Source organism: Trichomycterus rosablanca, chromosome 15 (genome assembly GCF_030014385.1).
Source record: "Trichomycterus rosablanca isolate fTriRos1 chromosome 15, fTriRos1.hap1, whole genome shotgun sequence".
Taxonomy (NCBI): domain Eukaryota; kingdom Metazoa; phylum Chordata; class Actinopteri; order Siluriformes; family Trichomycteridae; genus Trichomycterus; species Trichomycterus rosablanca.
Genome location: NC_086002.1, coordinates 2,238,241 through 2,252,361, shown reverse-complemented (window position 1 = coordinate 2,252,361; position 14,121 = coordinate 2,238,241). Strand labels below are relative to the sequence as shown.

The window sequence follows — 14,121 nt, the reverse complement described above, 5'->3', positions numbered from 1 at the left end:
AGCGCTGCTGTGTCTGATCCACTCATGTCAGTGTCACTGCAGTGCTGAGAATGATCCACCACCTAAATAATACCTGCTCTGTGGTGGTCCTGTGGGGGTCCTGACCATTGAAGAACAGGGTGAGAGCAAAAAAAAGCATGTAGAGGAACAGATGGACTACAGTCAGTAATTGTAGAACTACAAAGTGCTTCTATATGGTAAGTGGAGCTGATAAAATGGACAGTGTGTTGAGTTTAATAAGTCGGCTGCTTCCGCTTGGTGTCGCCACAGCAGATCGTTCGTCCACAGCCCTACCTGACGCAACCCTCCTATTTATCCGGGCTGTGACTGGCACTTAGGGTTCACTGTTATGTGTCCACTTAATGGCTAGATTTATGTTACATCACGTATCTTCCGTCTCCGTGAGCCCAGTCGAGGATTGAAACCCCTGAACCACAGACACGGCTCTTATCATTACTCCGTCCATCCATATCCACTTATTAATCCATCCACTCAACACTCTAACACTCTCGCTCTCGTTATTTTCGACATTTTTGTGCCTCAAATCCTGAACGTAATTTGTGTTTTTCTTACATTACATCCACAGCAGCTCTGATAGAATCAGGGAAGATTTAGACTGACTGAGAGGCAGATGGAGGAGTGGAGAAAAAGCAGACGTGAGTGAGAACAGGCGGCGCTGACATGCCTGCTAACAAAACAGCTATCGCCAGCGTGAATTATCTGCTATCACAAGCTGGTTTGTACTGGTCCGCTGCTGCTCCAGCTGATTAACCAGCTTTTGAGCGTGCTGGAAAAAAACTGTTTAAGATGCACTGGAACAACTCGCAGAGTCTTATTAAGAATCGAGAAACTCTTGCTGTTACATGGCTTTACATTGCGAAAGGCACTAGGATGATGCAGCAGTCATCATCTTGGTCATGCATTTCGGACTGCCACTAACGACAATTTTTCTATCGATTAATCTATAGACGATTAATTCTTCTTCAAAAAATGTGATTCAGAATCTCATTTAAGCTTCTTTTATTTTAACAACAGACTGTACTAGGGAAGTCCCGATCACGTTTTTTTGTGCCCGATACCGATCCCGATTATTAATTTTGATCCCGATCCGATACCGAGTCTCAAACCGATACTTATATTTTCTAGATATTGTCTAGATAAGAACTGGATAATACTGTTCACACGGTGCACACTTCAACTACATTACAGTTATTCACATTAATCCAGTGTACATGTTTAACACCTGAATAGCTCTGCAGTGCTGAAGGGAAAAATGCTGCATCCAAACTATTGCTTATTGTTTTGTATTTTTACAAAATCAATCAAAATGATTGAGATAATTACAGTTTTACTTTAAACTTTACATTCGAAGAAAACAAATGTTTAATGCAGCGATGCACTAAAAATGAACAGAAATCTGTGTAGCAGCTTAACTTGAATATAAGAAAAAAAGTTACTTAAAAGCATTACAGTAAAACCTGAATACCAAAATAAAATGGACAGGCTCTTTTGTTATGAAGGAAAGCCAGTTCTTAAAGTGCTTGTACTGTGACGATGGTTTGATGGACGTTTCTATGCAAAGTGAGTGTGTTTTGACCCTTTGGGGCTTCCATAGTGCATGGAATAGCGTGCTTGGCTCTAGCTGTCGGCTATTCGGTACCGTAACAGAAGAAGTTAATAAAGTGTTCTGCTCCCGACAATATGTGAATATAGCGTGTATTTATTTCTTTATTAAGCGAGTGCATCACTACGTTGTTTTGTAAACCGGAGTGATCCTCGACTCACACACCGTATAAATAGTAAAATTCTACAGTAATGAACGCAGCTCTGCTCCCACCGCCTCGTGAAACGCTCACAGTGCAGACGTTACACTTCACTGCTGGACTTGTTTCACTTTCCAATTCAAACTATTTCCGCACAGCGGACATGCTGATGTAAAACAAAAGATCGGGATTAGGATCGGGTTTAGTAAAGCCGATTCCGATCAGTTAAAAAATGCCTTGATCGGCCCCGATCCCGATCTTTGAGATCGGATCGGGACATCCCTAGACTGTACGGCATAATAATATAACACAGAACTAAATGTAAACAGGGTTTATGTCCATATTATTACATTCTCAAGTGCTCCATATTAAACAGAGTGCAGCACGTGTTTATGGTGTTCCGTACACAAAGCAAAGTGCTTCAACTTATAGCAGAAATAAAACAGTTAGATGTAGCCACGTCTCATTAAGTCCAACGTTCAGTAAAGACAGAATGAATCCAGATTCTAACCTACACATTCACTCAATACGTACTTCACATTCTAAGCCACGTAAACACAGTGGTGAGTGTTTCACATGAGAAGCTTTTTGCGCTTTGATCGGACAACGGAATGCGCCCTAACTGAACTCACTAAAAATACGGTACTACAGCGGTAAAGTACGCTAGCTCACCAGAGTTGGGTTTCTAGATGCATCGTATCGAAACTCAGCTCTACCTTTCCGACTGGGTTGGGCGGCAGTATGAACAACGTTTGGCTGTTGTTCAGGGTTAGGGGTTGAGTCGGAGCATAGGTCCTCATAACTGGTGCGACTGCGGCCCCTGCTGGTTGACTGACGGCGCCTGCACAGGGCTGAGGAATAACGTTGAGGGGGGGGCGTGACCCTCCGTGCGCAGTGTCTCTCGGTGTATGAACTCGGCTCGTGCGGGTGAAAAATGCAGGCTGTACTGACTGCGTGCCGGAGGGGGGCGCAGGTCAGTCGAGTGGCGTCCTCAGTCAGCGACAAAAGGGTCGAATCAGTATAGAGGACACAATCAGGGTCATTGGACACGATTAGAATGGGGATAAAAGTTGGGGGGAAAAAAGTGGGAAAAAATAGGTAATTAAAAAAAAACACACAAAAAAAACGGTACTACAAGATCTCCGCGATTAAGAAGCTTAATAAAACAATATTGAAGTAGAAATGCGCCCTAACTGAACTCGCTAAAAATACGGTATTCTAGGGTCTCCGCGATTAAGAAGTTGCAACGATATAGACGTGCAACATGGCGCTGGTGCTGCTGTGGTACCATCAAAGCTTTGCACAGTGTAGGTCGACCGATCGCGGCAGTCCTACATGCATTGTAAGCTGAGCTGGTGTTATTACTAAAGACTACAGCCAGAGATCCGGTTCAAAAGACGTTTGACGAGCCCTGACCTCATTGAACACCTGTGTGATGAACTGGAAAGTCCTTCACAGGCCTTCTCATGCAACATCTCAGTGTCCCTCACCAATGATCTTCTGACTAAATGGCCACACCTTTCCACAGACACACAGGATGAGAGAAATTCTACGTTTGTTTTTTTTTGCCCCCCATCAAATTGCCATTTCAGCTACGATAATTGTATTATACACATTAAAGCTTTGTAGTGAATCATCCACGCCTTAGCAGAATTGAAGTGACGTGCGGATGACGTCTTTCTTCCAGTTCCCATGAGCATCCGGATGACCGAAAATCTCGTGCCCGTTCGAGAAATATTACTCAGCACACGTCACTAACACACGTGTGCATCTGACACAACATGATATCATATTTCTCCATCAATAATAATAGTAAGTTCCTGCATTGTGGATGGGACCAGCTGAACTCATAATGACTTGCTAATGCTAAATGCCTGCTGAAAGCCTCAGCTGATGTTCCAGTTCATTCCTGAGCTGTTTGGTGGGGATGAGGTCATGCTGCTCATGCTGGAACAGGAAAGGGCCTTCCCAAAACTGTTGCTACAAAGTTGGAAGCATATCATTTTCTTTCTATAACTGCTTTATTACACCTGTTAGCAACTGTTGTGGCTGATCACATGAATTCAATAATTAGAAGGGCTGTCCTAATACTTTTGTCCATATAGTGTGATAGATGAGACACACTGCACGTCCAATGCGTCCAATTTACCACTAAAAATAACCATTCTGGACCTTGTACTTTTTAAACCACGAGTCCAGCTTGTCAGAACTTAAGGAAGACAGGATCAAGGTTCTTTTCTGTTCCAGCACCCTGGCGGTGGAGGGAACTTCTCTTATGTTTGAACAGCTTAAACTTAAATGACTGAAGAGCTTCATCACCACTTCACTAAAACGTCTTCTCACAGGGTTTGAGCAGATTTAGATTTTTGGATTGGTGTCTATTTGTACTGAAGTGAGGGGGGATGTTTACTGAGAAAGCACTTCTGTAAGACACTCTGGATAAGAACGTGTTTAATCCTACAGAGAAAGTAAAAGCTTGGAGGCTTGGAGGCCGACCAACCTACCAACAGCAAGCATGTAAGAACTGGTTTGTTTTTAGTTCAGTCCAGATTTTTTAGAACGTCTTATTTTAGCGTGGTTCGGCTGACCCTCCACAGCGATCCACCCACCGGCATCTGAGCTACATCCTGCCTCGTCTGCGGATCGCACGGAACCTGAACCTCGGTGAACTCGACGAATTCAATCACACCGGCTTTCTGGAGGTATGATCTGCTCCTGCAGCTGCTAATGGGAGCCTCAGACAGGAAGTGCTGAGAAATGAGCATTAGCTCATCGTTCAGAGGAAACAAGAGCTCTCCTCCCATTAGCGGGGATGAACTGCCTGGTATCAAGCCCGTCCGCGCGCAGGGTGAAGCTGCTGGATGTGCGCCTCGGACCCGCCCGGATCTGATCCGATCGATGCGGCTCTCGGTTCGAGTCGCTGTGACCGTTTCTGGGAAACCAGCCGGTGTTACACAGAGAAATCCACGGCGACCTCAGGGTCTCTGAATAACGTACGTGAACAGAAGCATCTAACTAGTAAAACGCTATCAAAGCTAGTGTGCTACTGGGTGTGGTGTTAATGCACATGAAGCTGAATAATAAATGAAATCATGTCAAGTTCCATTCTGCTAATGAGACGTAACTAAGATTAAGACGGTAACTTTAGCGTACCCAATGGCCCTTCCACTTGTGCATTCGGGGTCCTAGGAAGGGTGGCTTTAGGTCGGATAGTCCGGTTTTTCAGCTGCCAGTCCTCCGCCCATGCGACGCCAGGACGGACACTTAAAAATCCTCCTTCTGGAGTGAACTGCTTACATTTTTTATCAATATTATCTATCATTGGCTCAGGTACATGTCAAAACAAATGCTTTGTATTTCATTGGTTTAACAGCCTCGTTTGCTACCTATCGTGGCTCGCCCACCACTGGCCAATCGCAGAAGGCCCGCCCTCTAAATGTCAGTCTGTGATTGGGTGGTTGAATTTCGCCAGCTTGCTAGTAAACTTTTGGAGGCAGTGAGGAACGGACTTAAATATCAAAAGTAGACGCAACATTTGGTGAGTAAAACAGTCATTTGATATAGAATTCTTGCCTAAATTGGTGAAAAACTCTGTTATACGGGTTCTGGTTTCATTCTGTGTGTTGCAGTATCGTGTCCCCCTGTTCCTGGTATGACGTCCTCCTTTAGGGGGTGTAATGTCCTCCTTTTTGTGACTATGAATGTGGCCACTCTAGTCCTAAATGTCATTGTCTTTGCTTTATTGCCTTGAAGGCAAAACTAAGGATTCTTCTGGGCTGGAAGTCACCGACCCCACCCTCACACTCTCTGTGGCTTTCGCTCAGCCTGGAGAAAATGATTCTTCTTTATTATTATGGGATCAGTAGATGTAATCTATAAGATCTGGCAGCCTTTTATCTTCCTTTTTGCTTCAAATTTAGGTTATATGTTTATTATTGATTATTATATGGACTTTTCAAATATCAAGGGTGGGGGATTGTCGTTTTCTATCCTGATGTAAAGCTCAGAAAAACTGGTAACACGTCTGTATAACCTCTGGTGTTCAAGTCTGTTTATGTATCATCAGTGTTTGTTTGTTTGTTTATTAGGATTTTAACGTCATGTTTTACACTTTGGTTACATTCATGACAGGAACGGGTTCATCAGCTCACAAGGTTATATCAAACACAGTCCTGGACAATTCTGTATCTCCAATTCACCTCACTTGCACGTCTTTGGACTGTGGGAGGAAACCGGAGCTCCCGGGGGAAACCCGAACATGCAAACTCCACACAGATGTAAAGCTATGAAAAACTGGTGACACATCTGTATAACCCACAGTGTCAGTGTTCTGGTCTGTTTATGTGCCATCAATCAAAAAGCTACATTAAAACGGTCATTTTAATGCAGGTCGGGTGCTCGAGCAGTGCAAGCTAAAGTCGTTTTCTTATAAAGCTCCGTGTCCAGCTAGTATTCTAAAGCTCCAGTCTTAATTATCTGTGACCCACCACATACACACAGAAAAATCCAGCATCAGACTCCTGATAAAATGCTCCAGATCTGACTCAGTTTCCATCCACAGTCTATTTCTACACTGCCCAGGGTGTTACTATTTATAACACAGACAACACATCTCCAGCTCAGAGTAACCCAGGCACTAACCCATATCTGAGGCCTGAATGCCTGTAGGAGGCGAATATTAAAACACGAAGACCACCCGCCTGATGTGCTGTCAAAACAGCTCTGACCCGCCGACACACAGGCTCAACAAGTCGTCTGAAAGAGTCCTGTGCTGCCTGGAAGTAGGACATCAGCAGCAGGTCCTTCGGGTCACCCACCCAGTACCCACCCAGAGCTGTGTGTGGATCCTCTACCGATCGAGTCGGCTCCCCAAAACCTCAGGTCTATGCTTTCGAACAGAGTACCAAGCGGTGATGTAAGGCATGAAAATAAAACTAGCCGAATGTTAGTACTGTGCAATCCATTCCATCGTTCAGAAGATCTGCTCCACGTCTGGATTTGTAAGAAAACTTTTTGAGTTCCTGACTTTAAAATGAACTAAAGTACATACACACATCGTATCGAATCTCAGCTCTGCCTTCCGACTGGGCGGGGCGGCTGCATGAACAACGACTGGCTGTTGTTCAGGGTTAGGGGTAAAAAGTGGGACCATAGGTCCTCATAACTGGTGCAACTGTGGCCCCTGCTGGCTGACTGATGCCGCATGCACAGGGCTGAGGAATAATGCTGATGGGGGTGTGGCCCTCCGTACACGGTGCCCGTCGGTGTATGAACTCGACTCATGCAGGTGAAAAATGCAGTCTGTACTGACTACGTGCCGGAGGGGGCGTGTGTCAGTCGAGAGGCGTCTTCAGTCAGCGGTGGGGGGTCGAATCAGTATAGAAGACGCAATCAGGGGAATTAGACATGACTAGATTAGGGGAGAAAATTGGGTGGGGGGGGATTTTTAAAATAAATAAATAAATAAATAAATAAAATGAACTATCTTTAGATCCCATGTGATTATTTCAGACAGGAAGTGGACTTGCGGTAGCAGTTTTCATTCTATTTTTCACATAACAGAATGATCTCATTGCAGCGGAAGGTCCAAACGTGTCAAACGGTTAAAAAATCAATCAAATAAAAAAATAACAACTGTCTACCGAGACCGTCTGCTCGTATTACACACAAAGTACCAGAACCTAAGTGTGATCTATTTTGGGTTATGTTTTACCAGGGTACTGTGGGTGTGCTGTGGGGGCAGGAGAACATTCCTGACCGCCATCATTTCCCTTTAAGCTTATTGTCATACGGACCTACTCTGACATCACTCATGTACGGACAATATCCTGTCCAGGAAAACACCAACACAGGCCTTGATCTTTTCCTGTGATTGCGGTGCATCGGCTCCGGCAGCAGCGTGTATTCTTCTCTGCTTTTTAAATACCCAGAAAAAGCGCGAGCGCACAAAGGTCACCGCAACGATGCAGGAAAATCCAGCGCAGCGATGACCGGCAGACGCCGACTCACATGAGACGCGGAGTGATCCACCTTTCTCATGGGTGGTTAACACATGGTTACATCAGTGTCTGAGTATCCAGGTACACAAAGCTTCAAAAAAGATCCATCCATTGTGCCATTGTGCCTTTTATTTAAGTCTCTATGAATGAGTCTTAAGTATTAGTTAGCCTAATGGAATTCCTGCTTATGCACTCAGGAACCAGCTCTGATCTTCTACCTAACAATTAGGTAACTTTCAGTGCACCCATGTCATCTAATGCCATCTTTCCAACAAGGTGGTTTGGCAAATTTCAGCTCAGCTGAAACTAGAGCAGCCATGACCTGGTGCTTCTATAATGAGAGGACTGTGACTTGTTAGCACAATTAGAAAAACCTCAAGTCTATTTTGAGTTCGAGTTCCTCTCTGCATCACAAATTGGGTTTCCACGATCAAACAGGCGCACCTCATCAAGATAAGTACGCGCAATGCAAGGCATCGGGTGAAGAAGTAGAAAGCACAACAACATTAGACCCGAGACGCCAAAAGAATGCTACAGTACGACTACCACAAGTGCCAACTTTACTGTAGAGAGTTGCTGCAACAACTTATGGAAGGTATGTTCCTGTTTTAGCACAAACAAACTCGATAAATAAATGTGTTGCTGAGTCTAATGTGGAAGAACTCGACTGGCCTGCAAAAATCTTTGACCTCAGCCTGACTTCATCAGTACTGCTCAGTAGCTGTTGGAGGTAAATTCCCACAGCCATTCTCCGAAATCTAGCAGACAGAGTAGGAGTTGGTATAGTACGACATGGGGGGACTCGAGTACAAGGGATCATAAACGATCACGGTTTTAAAATAGAAGCTTTTTGGCCGCTCAGGTGGCGCAGCGGTGAAGTACGCTAGCGCACCAGAGTTGGGGTTCTGAATGCAGCGTATCGACCTCTACGACTGGGCTGGGCGGCGGCGTGAACAACGATCGGCTGTTGTTCAGGGTTAGAGGGTAAGAAAGTCGGATCATAGCTCCTCATAACCGGTGCGACTGCGGCCCCTGCTGGCTGACTTGATGGCGCCTGCACAGGGCTGAGGAATAACGCTGATGGGGGTGTGGCCCTCCGTACACGGCGTCCATTAGCGTATGAACTCGACTCGTGCAGGTGAAAAATGCAGTCTGTACTGATTGCGTATCGAAGGGTCGGACCAGTACAGAGGACGCAAGCAGGGTAACTGGACACGACTAGATTAGGGGAGAAAAATAGAAAATAAAAATAATAAAAAATAGAAGCTTTTTAATCTGTAGCTAGATTGTAGTTCTGACTGGAAAATCTTCTCACTAAAACGTTCTGGTTTATTCTCTGGTGCTTCGATTGCTACTGTGCAGTTTTGGGTTTGTTGTGAGAAACATCAGCAAATGAAACAATTAAGGTAAATTAAGGTCATCAAGATGAAGACGCTGTTGTTGCACAGGGCATATTAACACGTGGCGAAATGTGCTCCGCCATCGCTTTTTCGTGTCTCCCAATGAGCCGAGCACCCGCTAGGTGCTAACAACACACACTGTAACAACACCTGGTCAGAGATCCCTTCACACTGTGGTTTTGCAACCTTTCATCTGCCTAATGACTACCTGGAACTTGGAATGGTCCTGAAGGGTGAAAATAGAATAGCTGAGACTGTAGATTACCAGTAAACAGATAAATATGAAAAATGAATGAATGGTATGAATTATTCTACCATCAGATAATATTTCGAGTGGGTAAGGGAGCGTCTAACTGTGTCATTCTGCAATGGATTGGCACCTTTTATACAACAGGTAGTTCCGACCTTACAATCTGATTGGTTGAGATGCGTTCTAAACGTGCTGATATTGGTGATAACAGCGCAGCCTTTTCACACCACAATGGTATTACTCCGCTGACGCGTTGCCATTAACGACGAGCTTCATGCACACAAACGCGCACGCAGGCGACGCAGTCTTGTTTTCCCGGTCGCGTTTTAAATCCGTTATCTGATACACAATCTAGCGCACTATGTAGGGAACATAACCAATTGTCTAATTCACTATCTAGTGCACTATTTAGGGAACATATATCCATGATCTGATACACAATCTAGCGCACTATGTAGGGAACATATATCCATGATCTGATACACAATCTAGTGCACTATGTAGGGAACATATATCCATGATCTGATACACAATCTAGTGCACTATTTAGGGAACATATATCCATGATCTGATACACAATCTAGTGCACTATGTAGGGAACATATATCCATGATCTGATACACAATCTAGTGCACTATTTAGGGAACATATATCCATGATCTGATACACAATCTAGTGCACTATGTAGGGAACATATATCCATGATCTGATACACAATCTAGTGCACTATTTAGGGAACATATATCCATGATCTGATACACAATCTAGTGCACTATGTAGGGAACATATATCCATGATCTGATACACAATCTAGCGCACTATGTAGGGAACATATATCCATGATCTGATACACAATCTAGTGCACTATGTAGGGAACATATATCCATGATCTGATACACAATCTAGCGCACTATGTAGGGAACATATATCCATGATCTGATACACAATCTAGTGCACTATGTAGGGAACATATATCCATGATCTGATACACAATCTAGTGCACTATTTAGGGAACATATATCCATGATCTGATACACAATCTAGTGCACTATGTAGGGAACATATATCCATGATCTGATACACAATCTAGCGCACTATGTAGGGAACATATATCCATGATCTGATACACAATCTAGTGCACTATGTAGGGAACATATATCCATGATCTGATACACAATCTAGCGCACTATGTAGGGAACATATATCCATGATCTGATACACAATCTAGCGCACTATGTAGGGAACATATATCCATGATCTGATACACAATCTAGTGCACTATGTAGGGAACATATATCCATGATCTGATACACAATCTAGCGCACTATGTAGGGAACATATATCCATGATCTGATACACAATCTAGTGCACTATGTAGGGAACATATATCCATGATCTGATACACAATCTAGCGCACTATGTAGGGAACATATATCCATGATCTGATACACAATCTAGTGCACTATGTAGGGAACATATATCCATGATCTGATACACAATCTAGCGCACTATGTAGGGAACATATATCCATGATCTGATACACAATCTAGTGCACTATGTAGGGAACATATATCCATGATCTGATACACAATCTAGTGCACTATGTAGGGAACATATATCCATGATCTGATACACAATCTAGTGCACTATTTAGGGAACATTAATGTGTTTGTAACGCGAACAGTTAGTTAAGCCAGTTAGCAGCTCCTAGTAGTTCTGTTTTCATCCATAAGCCTTTGGTGTGTGTGTGAGAGGTTTTTTATTTCTTTTTTTCCCTTCGGAGGTTCTTGCTTTCTTCTTCTTCTTGTTCTTACCTCCCTGAAATGAGTTTTTGCAACTTGGGATGTCTGCTTTGTAGTGTTAAACTTTATATTCGTTGTGGAACTACTTTTTGGCGGAAGGTTTCGTCAATATTAAAGCATATTTATTATAAAATTCAGGGCTTCTTTGATTTATTTTCTTTCTTTATTTTGTAAAAACTGTTGTATAAAAGCAATAGAACACTCGAGGTCGTGTGTTATCGCGACCAAATCAACAAATAAACGAATAATACATCTATAAAAAATAATCTGAATCAACTGTTGAGCCAATTAGAGTCGAAGTCTCCGCACCCATCCAATCAAGAATGATGAATAAAGTTCAGTAGTGCAGATATGTGTAAGCGTACCGCGTCTGACCGTTGCTGCCTATAATAGCATGTTGAATCACCATGCAATCTGGAGTATTTCCTTTGACCGAGGTCAAATAAAGAATGATGGACAATAGCTCGTTCGTTCCTCTTGGTAAAGAGCACGACACGTTCTGTCAGACAAACATCTAAACTTTATTTCTGTGCAGTAAATTGTGGTGCATCTGGTGTGAAGAAACTTTAGTTTGGCCAGCTGTAACCTAGTGGTTAAGGCACAGGACTAGCAAACACCACTGCTACTGCTGTTGGGCCCTTGAGCAAGGCCCTTAACCCTCAGTTGCTCAGACTGTATACTGTATTCTGTAATGTAAGTCGCTTTGGATTAAGGCGTCTGCTAAATGCCAAGAATGTAAATGTTTGGACAAACCCCAGCGCAAACATTCTGGAGTGAATCGGAATGCCGACCGTGAGCCAGATCTCTCGTCAAACTCGTTTTGGTCTTCTGACCACACTAAACATCTACAGTCATGGGAAAAAGGAACAGCCACCCGCCTTCATTTCTATGTTTTGCTTTATCAGGGGCCCAAATAACAACTGTGTATTTCACACCAACTTCTATTACCAAACACAAAGTAAACCGACATTCAGAAACCAGAAGGGGGAGCACACCTCCAATCTCTACAATCATTACCTGAATATTTAGCCTACAGGTATTACTAATCAAATGCACAAAATATGCTAATTAAGTGGTGTTTAATTGACAGAAGTTCTGTATTGACGTCAGCCAGGATCTCTGAGAATCTGCGAATGAGATATCAGACCAACTCCAAACTGAATGGGCACAAATTCTTGCAGACACACCTCAAAATCTTGTGGACAGCCTTCCCAGAGGAGCCAAAACCTCATACATTTACATTTCCAGCATTTTTATCCAAAGCGACTTACTGTACTGTGACAGTATACAGTCTAAGCAACTGAGGGTTAAGGGCCTCGCTCAAGGGCCCAAAAGTGGCAACCTGGCAGTGGTGAGGCTTGAACCGGCGACCTTCCGATTACTGGACCAGTACCTTAACCACTAGGCTACAACTGCCCCAGTATTTAGCCACCCATCCTAAATACTGGGTATGAGCGCTGTGCCGCCACACCCATTGCTAACAGGTGTATAAAATCAATTATATTAAAATAAACGATACGCTTTCAAGTGGTGGTGATATTATTTGGGAAGGCCATTTCCTGTTTGAGCATTGAACATGTTCCCTTGTGAAGACAAAGCCCTGATCTCAACCCCAATACAAAGCTTTGGGTTCATCCAAAATCAATGCCTGAGCTCAGTGATCGGCACAGACAAAATTGAGAGACAAACCCTGAAATCTTGTGAGAAGCTTACCTAGAAGAGTTGAGGCTGTTATAGTCGCAATGTGTCGATGGAATTCCATATTCATGACCACGGTCGTGCAAATTCATGTGCAAATTCATATACAAATATATATATATATATATATACAGTATATATTTATAAATAACCTGTGGCTCACAGTGAAAGTAGGATTTTATATAAATCTGTAGTAAAGTACAAAATGTTTATTTGCTTTTTAGTAAAATTCGACCCTAACCCTCCTAATTTAAACCCTTTAAATCCATAAAAGCGACCTGTTATTGAAATGACAGCTCATACTTCAGGTGAACATCGATCATATCGAACAAATAACTAAATAAAATATAAATATAATGTTTAATAAGACATTTTACCTTCTGCTGAGTGAAATAATGAAGAAATCCGTTGGGTTCGTTACGACCGTTAGAGATTTAAAAAGCTGCGCTCGAGGCCTGGCACGCGCACATCGAGCGCGAGCGTACCGAGCGCGAGCCCGTCCGTTAGCCCCAACGAAAATAACGGCCGCGCAGTTTTACATAACGGAGCTGGAAATGATTTATTCACACATTCTCACCCTCGGCCGCGATGTTTCCTCCATAAACACGGTGTTTATCCGCTGTTCTCCGGTAAATACGCGGATGAGAGAGGCCCCGGTCGCTCCACGGCATCGACACAGCGGGACTGAGAGCTCGTTCTCCCTCTCCAGGCTTTTGTTTTTCCCGTCTGTTCCATCGCCAGAGCGCCGGGTTGCCAGAATGAACTATAAAAACCCTCCTCACGTACACACGCCCAATTAACACAGTAGGACAGGCAGGGAGAACAGAGGTGTGTGTGTGTGTGTGTGTGTGTGTGGTCAGGTGCCTACATTCATTCATTCATTTATTTCTGGTCAAGGTCGCAGTGTGTTTGACACCTCTATATACACCCGAGAAGAAACACAAACCCATCAAAGTGCAACAAGCACTCACACAATCATTGACTCGCACCTTGGTGCAATGAGCAAATCCTTCATGTTTTAAAGTGGGAGGAAAGTAAAGTACCTGGAGAAAGATGCACTTGGTCAGGTGCTTTATTCCTGGTCAGGGTCACAAGGACCAGCGACACCCAGAAACACTGTATGGGGTACCAGACATACTCACATATTCACTTACACCTAGGGTCGGGCGGCACGCTGGCTCGGTGGGTAGCACTGTCGCCTCACAGCAA

General features: G+C 43.7%; 1 protein-coding gene across 4 annotated transcripts in view; it reads right to left on the bottom strand.

Moving 5' to 3' along the window:
* The window catches only part of hecw2b (HECT, C2 and WW domain containing E3 ubiquitin protein ligase 2b), a 57,064-nt gene extending 43,457 nt beyond the window's left edge, over nucleotides 1-13,607 (bottom strand). For 2 of the 4 annotated variants that reach the window (XM_063010913.1, XM_063010917.1), the window contains exon 1: nucleotides 13,290-13,606. The gene's annotated coding sequence lies outside the window, so the exon portion shown is untranslated. Of the gene's footprint in view, nucleotides 1-13,289 lie in introns of all 4 variants that reach the window. The other 2 variants (XM_063010915.1, XM_063010914.1) reach the window with 2 other exon arrangements.
* Nucleotides 13,608-14,121: the final 514 nt, after the last annotated feature.